The 12,135-nt window shown below is 38.5% G+C and overlaps 1 protein-coding gene across 5 annotated transcripts in view; it reads right to left on the reverse strand.

The window, feature by feature from the left end:
• LRRC28 (leucine rich repeat containing 28) overlaps positions 1–12,135 on the reverse strand; it is a 245,486-nt gene that overhangs the window by 11,383 nt on the left and 221,968 nt on the right. The window lies entirely within an intron of this gene.

Genomic DNA, 12,135 nt, shown 5'->3' on the forward strand with positions numbered 1-12,135 from the left:
GGGGAACAGGGCTCTCCATGCTCCTAAAGCTCATTTATGAACAGTGCATCCTGGGCTTGACAGAATATTGAGGCAAAGACCTAGCTTCTAAGTTAGATAGGAGTATAGAAGGTAACTTGAGAAAATAGGAGAGAATGAAAATATGACAGAAATGCATTTCTGTTAAAAATTTCATTTAAAAACAAAAACAGGAGCAAGATGCAGACTCTCTGAAGAGAAGCATATAGAGAAGCCCAAATCAAGGAAGGAGAATTAAAAAAGGACATTAGGGGTGGTCCTAAGATGGTGGAGGAATAGGATGGGGAGACCACGTTCTCCCCCACAAATTCATCGAAAGAATATTTGAACACTGAGCAAATTCCACAAAAGAACTTCTAAATGCTGGCAGAGGACATCAGGCACCCAGAAAGGCAGCCCATTGTCTTCGAAAGGAAGTAGCTATCTGAGGGAGCTAGCTTGAGATAGCAACCTGCAAAAAGCCCTAACCTAAGACACTGCCAGGCCCACTCACAGAACAAAGGACTGAGCAGAGCTAGCCAGCTGCGGCCCGGACCATCCCCCGCCAGAGACAGGCAGGCGATGGCAGCCAGAGCAGAAGGGGGCATTCGGCTCCAGAGAGGCATCAGATACCAAACTGCAAGTAGACTTCGGTCGATTGACATTCGCTGGGAGGGTCGCAGCCAGAGATCAGCTCCCCAGAAGAGACACACGGCACAACTAAGAAGGTGTGCCCGTTGTACACCCAGAAAACCGAGCGGCTGGGACGGGGGAGATGATGAGTCGCAGCCTCCAACTGGGGGAGACTGCGCTCGCCAAGCACATGGGCACCTAAGCTGCTCGGACCTGGGACGGGCACAAAATGCAGGCCCAACCAAGTCTGTGCCTTTGTGGGGTACCCAAGAACCTGAACAGCTTAGACCTGGGGAGTGCATGCAACCCAGGGCCCGCATCAGACAGTTCCCAGCAGAGCAACCTAGAGCCTGAGCAGTGTAGACTGGGAAAGCACACACGCCGAGAGCGGGGGCAAGTCCAGTGGGGCTGAAACACTGCGAGCGCTCCCCAGTGATATCACACGCCAGTGGTATTTGTTAGCAGTGTCCCTCCCTCCCCACAGCACGACTGAACATGCGAGCCTAAAAAAAGTGTGACCACCACTGCCCACCTTGTGTCAGGGTGGAAATTAGACACTGAAGAGACCAGCAAACAGAAGAAGCTAAAATAAACAGAGGGAACCGCTTTGGAGGTGACAGGTGCAATAGATTAAAACCCTGTAGTTAGCACTGACTACATAGGAAGGGGCCTATAGACCTTGAGAAGTATAAGTCGGACCAAGGAACTATCTGAAAATGAACTGACCCCACACTGTCTGCAACAGCTCCAGAGAAAGTCCTAGATATATATTTACTATTATCATTTTTTAAAATCTTTAAAAAAATTTTTAAGTCCCCTATTACTCCTTTAATTTTCATTTTTATAACCTATATTACCTTGCAAGAAAAAAAGACCCTATTTTTAAAGCAAACTTAATATATATATATATTTTATATTTTTTGTGACTTTTTTCCTTTAATATTGTATTTTTGAGAATCTAACTTCTACTCTATATTTTTAATCTTTGCTTTCTGGTATTTGTTATCAACTTGTACTTTAAGAACCCAAGCTTCAGTACCCATTTTTATTTGGGAGCAAGATCACTGGCCTAATTGCTCTCTCCCCCTTTTGACTCCCCTTTTGTTCCACCAGGTCGCCTCTATCTCCCCCCTCCCCCCTTTCTTCTCTACCCAGCTCTGTGAATCTCTTTGTGTGTTCTGGGCTGTGGAGAACACTCAGGGAACTGATTACTGGCTGGATCTGTCTCTCTCCTTTTGATTCCCCCTTCTCTCCTCCTGGCCACCTCTGTCTCCATCCTCCCTCTTCTCTTCTCTGTGTAACTCCATGAACATCTCTGAGGGGTCCAGACTGTGGAGGGCACATAGAGAAGTGATTACTGGCTAGCTTGCTCTCTTCCGTTTTGATTCCCCCTCTTCTCCTCCTGGTCACCACTATCTCCTTCCTCCCTCTTCTCTTCTCCATGTAACTCTGTGTACCTTTCCGGGTGTCCCTCACTGTGGAGAAACTTTTCATCATTAACCTAGATGTATTATCATTGGTGCTGTATAGATGGAGAAGTCCTGAAGCTATTGTAAGAATAAGACTGAAAACCAGAGGCAGGAGGCTTAAGTCCAAATCCTGAGAACACCAGAGAACTCCTGAATCCAGGGAATATTAATCAATAGGAGTTCATCAAACGCCTCCATACCTACACTGAAACCAACACCACCCAAGGGCCAACAAGTTCCAGAGCAAGACATACCACGCAAATTCTCCAGCAACACAGGAACATAGCCCTGAGCTTCAATATACAAGCTGCCCAAAGTCACACCAAACCCACTGACATTTTAAAACTCATTACTGGACACTCAATTGCACTCCAGAGAGAAGAAATCCAGCTCTACTCACCAGAACACCGACGCAAGCTTCCCTAACCAGGAAACCTTGACAAGCCAATCATCCAACCCCACCCACTGGGAGAAACCTCCACAATAAAGAGGAACCACAAACTACCAAAATACAGAAAGGCCACCCCAAACACAGCAATATAAACAAGATGAAAAGGCAGAGAAATATTCAACAGGTAAAGGAACAGAATAAATGTCCACCAAACCAAACAAAAGAGGAGGAGATAGGGAATCTACCTGATAAAGAATTCTGAATAATGATAGTGAAAATGATCCAAAATCTTGAAAAAAGCAAATTGGAGTTACAGATAAATAGCCTGGAGATAAGGATCAAGAAGATGCAAGAAAGGTTTAACAAAGACTTAGAAGAAATAAAAAAGAGTCAGTATATAATGAATAATGCAATAAATGAGATCAAGAACACTCTGGAGGGAACCAACAGTAGAATATTGGAGGCAGAAGATAGGATAAGTGAGGTAGAAGACAGAATGGTAGGAATAAATGAAGCAGAGAGGAAAAAAGAAAAAAGAATTAAAAGAAATAAGGACAACCTCAGAGACATCTGGGACAAAGTTAAACACCCCAACATTCGAATCATAGGAGTCCCAGAAGAAGAAGACAAAAAGAAAGACCATGAGAAAATACTTGAGGAGATAATAGTTGAAAACGTCCCTAAAATGGGGAAGGAAATAGTTACCCAAGTCCAAGAAACCCAGAGAGTCCCAAACAGCATAAACCCAAGGTGAAACACCCCAAGACACATATTAATCAAATTAACAAAGATTAAACACAAGAACAAATAATAAAAGCAGCAAGGGAAAAACAACAAATAACATACAAGGGGATTCCCATAAGGATAACAGCTGATCTTTCTTTCTTTTTTCTTAACAACTGATCTTTCAATAGAAACTCTTCAGGCCAGAAGGGAATGGCAGGTCATACTTAAACTGATGAAAGTGAAAAACCTACAGCCCAGATTACTGTAGCCAGCAAGGATCTCATTCAGATATGAAGAAGAAATCAAAAGCTTTACAGACAAGCAAAAGCTGAGAGAATTCAGCACCACCAAATCAGCTCTCCAACAAATGCTCAAGGGTCTTCTCTAGAGAGGAAACACAGAAAGCGTGTATAAACTTGAACCCAAAACAATAAAGTAAATGGCAATGGGATCATACTTACCAATAACTACCTTAAATGTAAATGGGTTAAATGCCCCAACCAAAAGACAAAGATTGGCTGAATGGATACAAAAACAAGACCCCTATATATGTTGTCTACATGAGACCCATCTCAAAACAAGGGATACATACAGACTGAGAGTGAAGGGCTGGAAAAAGATATTCCATGCAAACGGAGACCAAAAGAAAGCAGGAATAGCAACACTCATATCAGATAAAATAGACTTTAAAACAAAGGCTGTGAAAAGAGACAAAGATGGACACTACATAATGATCAAAGGGTCAGTCCAAGAAGAAGATATAACAATTATAAATACATATGCACCCAACATAGGAGCACTGCAATACATAAGACAAATGCTAACAAGTATGAAAGGGGAAATTAACAATAACACAATAATAGTGGGAGACTTTAATACCCCACTCACACCTATGGATAGATCAACTAAACAGAAAATTAACAAGGAAACACAAACTTTAAATGATACAACAGACCAATTGGACCTCATTGATATCTATAGGACATTTCACCCCAAAACAATCAATTTCACCTTTTTCTCAAGTGCACACGGAACCTTCTCCAGGATAGATCACATCCTGGGCCATAAATATAGCCTTGGTAAATTCAAAAAAACTGAAATCATTCCAAGCATCTTTTATGACCACAATGCAGTAAGATTAGATGTCAATTACAGGAGAAAAACTATTAAAAATCCCAACATATGGAGGCTGAACAATACACTGCTGAATAACCAACAAATCACAGATGAAATAAAAAAAGAAATCGAAATATGCATAGAAATGAATGAAAATGAAAACACAACAACCCAAAACCTATGGGACACTGTAAAAGCAGTGCTAAGGGGAAGATTCATAGCATTATAGGCCTACCTCAAGAAACAAGAAAAAAGTCAAATAAATAACCTAACTCTACACTGAAAGCAACTAGAGAAGGAAGAAATGAAGAACCCCAGGGTTAGTAGAAGGAAAGAAATCTTAAAAATTAGGGCAGAAATAAATGCGAAAGAAACAAGAGACCATAGCAAAAATCAACAAAGCCAAAAGGTGGTTCTTTGAGAAGATAAATAAAATTGACAAACCATTAGCCAGACTCATCAAAAAACAAAGGGAGAAAATTCAAATCAACAAAATTGGGAATGAAAATGGTGAGATCACAACATATAACACAGAAATACAAAGGATCGTAAGAGACTATTATCAGCGGCTGCTGCTGCTGCTGCTAAGTCGCTTCAGTCGTGTCTGACTCTGTGTGACCCCACAGACAGAAGCCCACCAGGCTCCCCCGTCCCTGGGATTCTCCGGGCAGTAACACTGGAGTGGGTTGCCATTTCCTTCTCCAATGCATGAAAGTGAAAAGCGAAAGGGAAGTCGCTCAGTCATGTCTGACACTTAGTGACCCCATGGACTACAGCCTACCAGGCTCCTCCATCCATGGGATTTTCCAGGCAAGAGTACTGGAGTGGGGTGCCATTGCCTTCTCCGCTATTATCAGCAGCTATATGCAAATAAAACAGACAACTTGGAAGAAATGGACAAATTCTTAGAGAAGTACAACTTTCCAAAACTGAACCAGGAAGAAATAGAAAATCTTAAGAGACTCATCACAAGCACGGAAATTGAAACTGTAATCAGAAATCTTCCAGCAAACAAAAGCCCAAGACCAGACGGCTTCATGGCTGAATTCTACCAAAAATTTAGAGAAGAGCTAACACCTATCCTACTCAAACTCTTCCAGAAAATTGCAGAAGAAGGTAAACTTCCAAACTCATTCTATGAGGCCACCATCACCCTAATACTAAAACCTGACAAAGATGCCACAAAAAAAGAAAACTACAGGCCAATATCACTGATTAACACAGATGCAAAAATCCTTAACAAAATTCTAGTGAACAGAATCCAACAACATATTAAAAAGATCATACATCATGACCAAGTGGGCTTTATCCCAGGGATGCAAGGATTCTTCAATATCCACAAATCAATCAATGTAATACACCAAATTAACAAATTGAAAAATAAAAACCATATGATTATCTCAATAGATGCAGAGAAAGCCTTTGACAAAATTCAACATCCATTTATGATAAAGTGAAAGTGAAAGTGAAGTCACTCAGTCATGTCTGACTCTTTGCAACCCCGTGGACTGTAGCCTACCAGGCTCCTCTGACCATGGGATTCTCCAGGCAAGAATACTGGAGTGGGTTTCCATTTCCTTCTCCAGGGGATCTTCCGAACCCAGGGATCGAACCTGCATCTCCTGCATTGGAGGCAGATGCTTTAACCTCTGAGCCACCAGGGAAGCAGGAATAGAGGGAACATACCTCAACATAATAAAAGCTACATATGACAAACCCACAGCAAACATTATCATTAATGGTGAAAAATTGAAAGCATTTCCCCTAAAGTCAGGAACAAGACAAGGGTACCCACTCTCACCACTAACTATTCAACATAGTTTTGGAAGTTTTGGCCACAGCAATCAGAGCAGAAAAAGAAAGAAAAGGAATCCAGACTGGAAAAGAAGAAGTAAAACTCTCACTGTTTGCAGATGACATGATCCTCTACATAGAAAACCCTAAAGACTCCACCAGAAAATTACTAGAGCTAATCAATGAATATAGTAAAGTTGCAGGATATAAAATTAACACACAGAAATCCCTTGCATTCCTATATGCTAACAATGAGAAAACAGAAAGAGAAATTAAGGAAACAATACCATTCATCATTGCAACAAAAAGAATAAAATACTTAGGAATATATCTACCTAAAGAAACAAAAGACCTATATATAGAAAACTATAAAACACTGGTGAAAGAAATCAAAGAGGACACAAATAGATGGAGAAATATACCGTGTTCATGGATTGGAAGAATCAATATAGTGAAAATGAGTATACTACCCAAAGCAATCTATAGATTCAATGCAATCCCTATCAAGCTACCAACGGTATTCTTCACAGAACTAGAACAAATAATTTCACAATTTGTATGGAAAAACAAAAAACCTCGAATAGCCAAAGCAATCTTGAGAAAGAAGAATGGAACTGGAGGAATCAACCTGCCTGACTTCAGACTATACTACAAAGCCACAGTCATCAAGACAGTGTGGTACTGGCACAAAGACAGAAATATAGATCAATGGAACAAAATACAAAGCCCAGAGATAAATCCACGTACATATGGACACCTTATCTTTAACAAAGGTGGCAAGAATATACAATGGAGAAAAGACAATCTCTTTAACAAGTGGTGCTGGGAAAACTAGTCAACCACTTGTAAAAGAATGAAACTAGAACACTTTCTAACACCATGTACAAAAATAAATTCAAAATGGATTAAATATCTAAATGTAAGACTGGAAACTATAAAACTCCTAGAGGAAAACATAGGCAAAACACTCTCCAACATAAATCAAAGCAGGATGCTCTATGACCCACCTCCCAGAATATTGGAAATAAAAACAAAAATAAACAAATGGGAACCAATTAAAATCTTCTGCACAACAAAGGAAACTATAAGCAAGGTGAAAAGACAGCCTATGGAATGGGAGAAAATAATAGCAAATGAAGAAACAGACAAAGAATTAATCTCAAAAATATACAAGCAACTCCTGCAGCTCAATTCCAGAAAAATAAATGACCCAATCAAAAAGTGGGTCAAAGAACTAAACATACATTTCTCCAAAGAAGACATGAAAACAAACACATGAAAACACATGAAACAACACATACAAACATATGAAAAGATGCTCAACATCACTCATTATCAGAGAAATGCAAATCAAAACCACAATGAGGTACCATTTCATGCCAGTCAGAATGGCTGCTATCCAAAAGTCTACAAGCAATAAATGCTGGAGAGGGTGTGGAGAAAAGGGAACCCTCTTACACTGTTGGTGGGAATGCAAACTAGTACCGCCACTATGGAGAATAGTGTGGAGATTCCTTAAAAAAGCTGAAAATAGAACTGTCACATGACCTAGCAATCCCACTACTGGGCATACACACCGAGGAAACCAGAACTGAAAGAGACATATGTACCCCAATGTTCATCATAGCACTGTTTACAACAGCCAGGACATGGAAGCAACCTAGATGTCCACCAGCAGATGAGTGGATAAGGAAGCGGTGGTACATAAACACAATGGAATACTACTCAGCCATTAAAAACAATACATTTCACAAATACTGTGACTGGAAAAAAAAAAGGTTAATTTTGCTACGAAAATGTTATAATACGTTGTGTATGATCAGTCATCATCCTAAAGAGTTCAGTATAGTCAATGAAAAATAACAGGGTTATCGCCCCTCCCTCCAAGTCAAAACAATATTTGTTGAAGTAATAAGAATTAGACCCCATCACAAATGACTTTCACTGAGAAGATAACTGTAACTTAATCTTGCAGCAAAATCTTTTTCCTTGTGTTGAGGAACAACGAATTTCAACATATGGCTTCAGAACATCAAGATGTTCTTGTATTGGATTATAGTATCTAGTATTAAAAAATGCCTGCATCTCTTATTTATTGTAAGTTTTTAAATGTATAAATTGTCTTATATTTCTTAACCTCTTTTATAAAAATTTTCCTAGAAGGTTTATACTGCCTTCTTGCTTTAAAGCAATTGGTCTAAAATATATGTAATCGTCTTAATTAAAAAGTTGCAGTAGGGTTGCTTTTAGAGTATTATTTTTTTGTAAGGGGGTAGGTGGGACAGTAAATTTGTATTGTCTTGATGTACAGTTTAATGGGGATAGAGGGGAAATAATGTCCATACCATTGTGTGTGGAGGATTTCAGCTAAGCTGTAGTTGCAGAGTACATGTACAGTAATGAAGTTCACTGTGTTTATAAATTGAAAAGGTACCGGGTCTTACAACATTTTATATATCAACCACACCTTTACAGAATAACATGATGGCAATATACAAGTGATATTGTTAGGTGGTTTAACTTAGAATAAAAATGAGAATTCTTCAGTTAAAAAAAAAAAAACAATACATTTGAATCAGTTCTAATGAGGTGGATGAAACTGGAGCCTATTATACAGAGTGAAGTAAGCCATGAAGAAAAGCACCAGTACAGTGTACTAATGCATATATATGGAAATTTAGAAAGATGGTAATGATAACCCAGTATGTGAGACAGCAAAAGAGACAGATGTATAGAACAGCCTTTTAGACTCTGTGGGAGAGGGAGAGTGTGGGATAGTATGGGAGAATGGCATTGAAACATGTATATTATCATATGTGAAATGAATTGCCAGTCCAGGTTCGATGCATGCATATACAGGGTGCTCGGGGCTGGTGCACTGGGATGACCCAGAGTGATGGAATGGGGAAGGAGGTGGGAGGAGGGTTCAGGATGGGGAACACATGGCAGATTCATGTCAACGTATGGCAAAACCAATACAATATTGTAAAGTAAAAATAAATAAATAAATAAATAAGGACACTAAAAAAATCTGAATAGGAATCTGAAGCCTCTAGTACCTACTATAGCCAACATAAAACAGCTCAGCTCCTAGCCAACCTAAAATAAAATCTCACACTAAATGCCCATTTATCTCAGTTCTTATTACTCAGTACAATATGTTTGTGTTTCAACAAAAAGTTTTAAGAGATGCCAAAAGGCAAGAAAAAGGTCATGCTGAAGAGACAAAGGAAATCCTAGAACTAGACTCAGATACAACAGATATGTTAGAATTCTCACAGGGAATTTAAAAAAATACAACAAAAAATCCAAAATCTGTGGAACAATTTCTAAAGGTGTGACATATGCACAATTAGAATACTAGATGGAAAAGGAGAGAAAAAAGCAGAAGAATTATTTGAAGTAATAATGGTCAAGGACTTCACAAAATTAATCACAGATCCAGAAACTTAACACCAAGCAGGATAAAACAAAAACAAACAAAAAAAAACACTACAAATAAGAACTATATCCTATCACTTACATATGGAATCTAAAACATGACACAAATGAACTTGCCTACAAAACAGAACAGGCTCACAGACACAGAGAACAGACATGTGCTTGCCAATGGGGAGGAGACTGGGGGAGGGATCATAAGGAGTTTGGGATTAGCAGATGCAAACTAGTTATATACTAGAGGCTCCCTACTGTACAGCACTGGGAACTATATGCATAACCCTGTGAAAACCATAGTGAAAATGAATATTTAAAATAATACATACATACACTATATAAAACTGAAAATCACTTTCTGTAGAGCAATGTTATAAATCAACTGTACTTAAATTAAAAAAAGAAAGAAAAGAAATATCATATTCAACCTGCAGAAAACCAAAGAAAAAGAAAATCTTGGAAAAAATGTTACCTATAGAGGAAAAAGCATAAGATTACTGTAGATATCTTATTAGAACCATGCCAGTAAGACTGGAGTGAGGTATTTGTGTGCTCAAAGGAAAAAAATCACAAACTGAAAATTTTATATCCAGTGATATTATCCTGCAAAAGTGAAGGAACATAAAGACTTTTTCAGACAAACTGAGAGCTGAGGGAATTCATTGCCAGCAAGTTTGTACTCCAAGAAAGGCTGAAAGGAGTTTTTCAGTGAGAAGAAAAGGATATAGGTAAAAAATTCAGATCAAAATAAAACTAGAGATGACATGGTATCATATATATATAAAGTTTCCACTCAAATCTATATAAACAGACACACAAAAAAACTGTTAGAACTAATAAATGAATTCAGTAAAGTTTCAGGATACACCATTAATACACAGAAATATATTACTTCTTGATACTAATAATAAACCATCAGAAAGAGAATTCAAGAAAACAATCTCTTCTACAACTGCATCAAAAAGAATAAAATACCTATAAATAAGTTTAACCAGGGAGGTGAAAGACGTATGCCCTGAAAACAATAAGACACTGACAAAGGAAACTGAGGACAATACAAATAAATGGAAATATATTCTCTTTTCATGGGTTGGAAGAATATTATTAAAATATCCATACCACCCAAAGCAATCTATAAATTTAATGCAATCCTTATCAAAATGCCCAGAACATTTTTCTCAAAACTAGAATAATCTAAAATTTCTTTAAAAATTTTTTTGTAAGTCCACTTATTCATTTCTTTGAAATGTCACACATCAAGGATGCCATATGATGTTTCTCCTTTTCTGTCTGACTTACTTCACTCAGTATGACAATCCCTATGTCCATCCATATTGCTACAAATGGCATTATTTTATTCATTTTAATGGCTGAGTGATATTCCACTGTATATATGTAGCACATCTTCTTTGTTCATTCCTCTGTCAATGGACATTTAGCTTCCTTCCATGTCCTGGCTGTTGTAAACAGTGCTGCAATGAACACTGGGGTGCATGTATCCTTTTGGATCATGTTTTTGTCCAGATATATACTAAGGAGTGGGATTGCACAGTCATATGTAGCTCTATTCTTAGTGTTTTAAGGAACCTTCATACTGTTCTCCATAGTGGCTGTAACAATTTACACTCCCACCAACAGTGTAGGAGAGTTCCCTTCTCTCCACACCATCTTCAGCATTTATTGTTTGTGGATTTTCAATGATAGTCTTTCTGACTGGTGTGAGGTGGTAAGTCACTGAAGTTTTTATTTGCATTCCTCTAATAATTAGCGATGTTGCATATCTTCTCATGTGCCTCTTAGCCATCTGTATGTATTCCTTGGAGAAAGGTCTATTTAGGTCTTCTGCCCGTTTTTTGATCGGATTGTTTGCTTGAATGCTGTTAAGCATCATGAGTTATTTGTAAATTTTGAAGACTAATCCCTTGTTGGTTACATCATTTTCAATTACTTTTTCCCAATCTGTGGTGTCTTTCATTTTGTTTATTGTTTACTTTGCCATGCAAAAGCTTTTGAGTTTCTATTCTTTTTCTTTCATTTAATACTTTATGACTTGAATCTTAGTTTGTTCAATAGCAATATTGCCATTCCCGCTTTGTTTGTCTTGTTTTGCTATAATTTCCCTACCTTTATATCTTCAAGTTCAGTTCAGTTGCTCAGTCAAGTCTGACTCTTTGTGACCTCATGGACTGCAGCACACCAGGCTTCCCTGTTCATTGCCAACTCCTGGAGCTTACTCAAACTCATGTCCATTGAGTTGGTGATGCCATCCAACCATCTCATCCTCTGTCATCCCCTTCTCATCCTGCCTTTAATTTTCCCAGCATCAGGGTCTTTTCCAATGAGTCAGTTCTTCATATCAGGTGGGCAACATATTGGAGTTTTCAGTTTTAGCATCAGTGCTTCCAATGAATATTCAGGACTGATTTCCTTTAGGATGGACTGATTGGACCTCCTTGCAGTCCAAGGGACTCTCAAGAGTCTTCTCCAACACCACAGTTCAAAAGCATCAATTCTTCGGCACTCAGCTTTCTTTATAGTCCAATTCTCACAGCCATACATGACTACTAGAAAAAC

The sequence above is a fragment of the Odocoileus virginianus genome, chromosome 16, assembly GCF_023699985.2.
Source record: "Odocoileus virginianus isolate 20LAN1187 ecotype Illinois chromosome 16, Ovbor_1.2, whole genome shotgun sequence".
Classification (NCBI taxonomy): domain Eukaryota; kingdom Metazoa; phylum Chordata; class Mammalia; order Artiodactyla; family Cervidae; genus Odocoileus; species Odocoileus virginianus.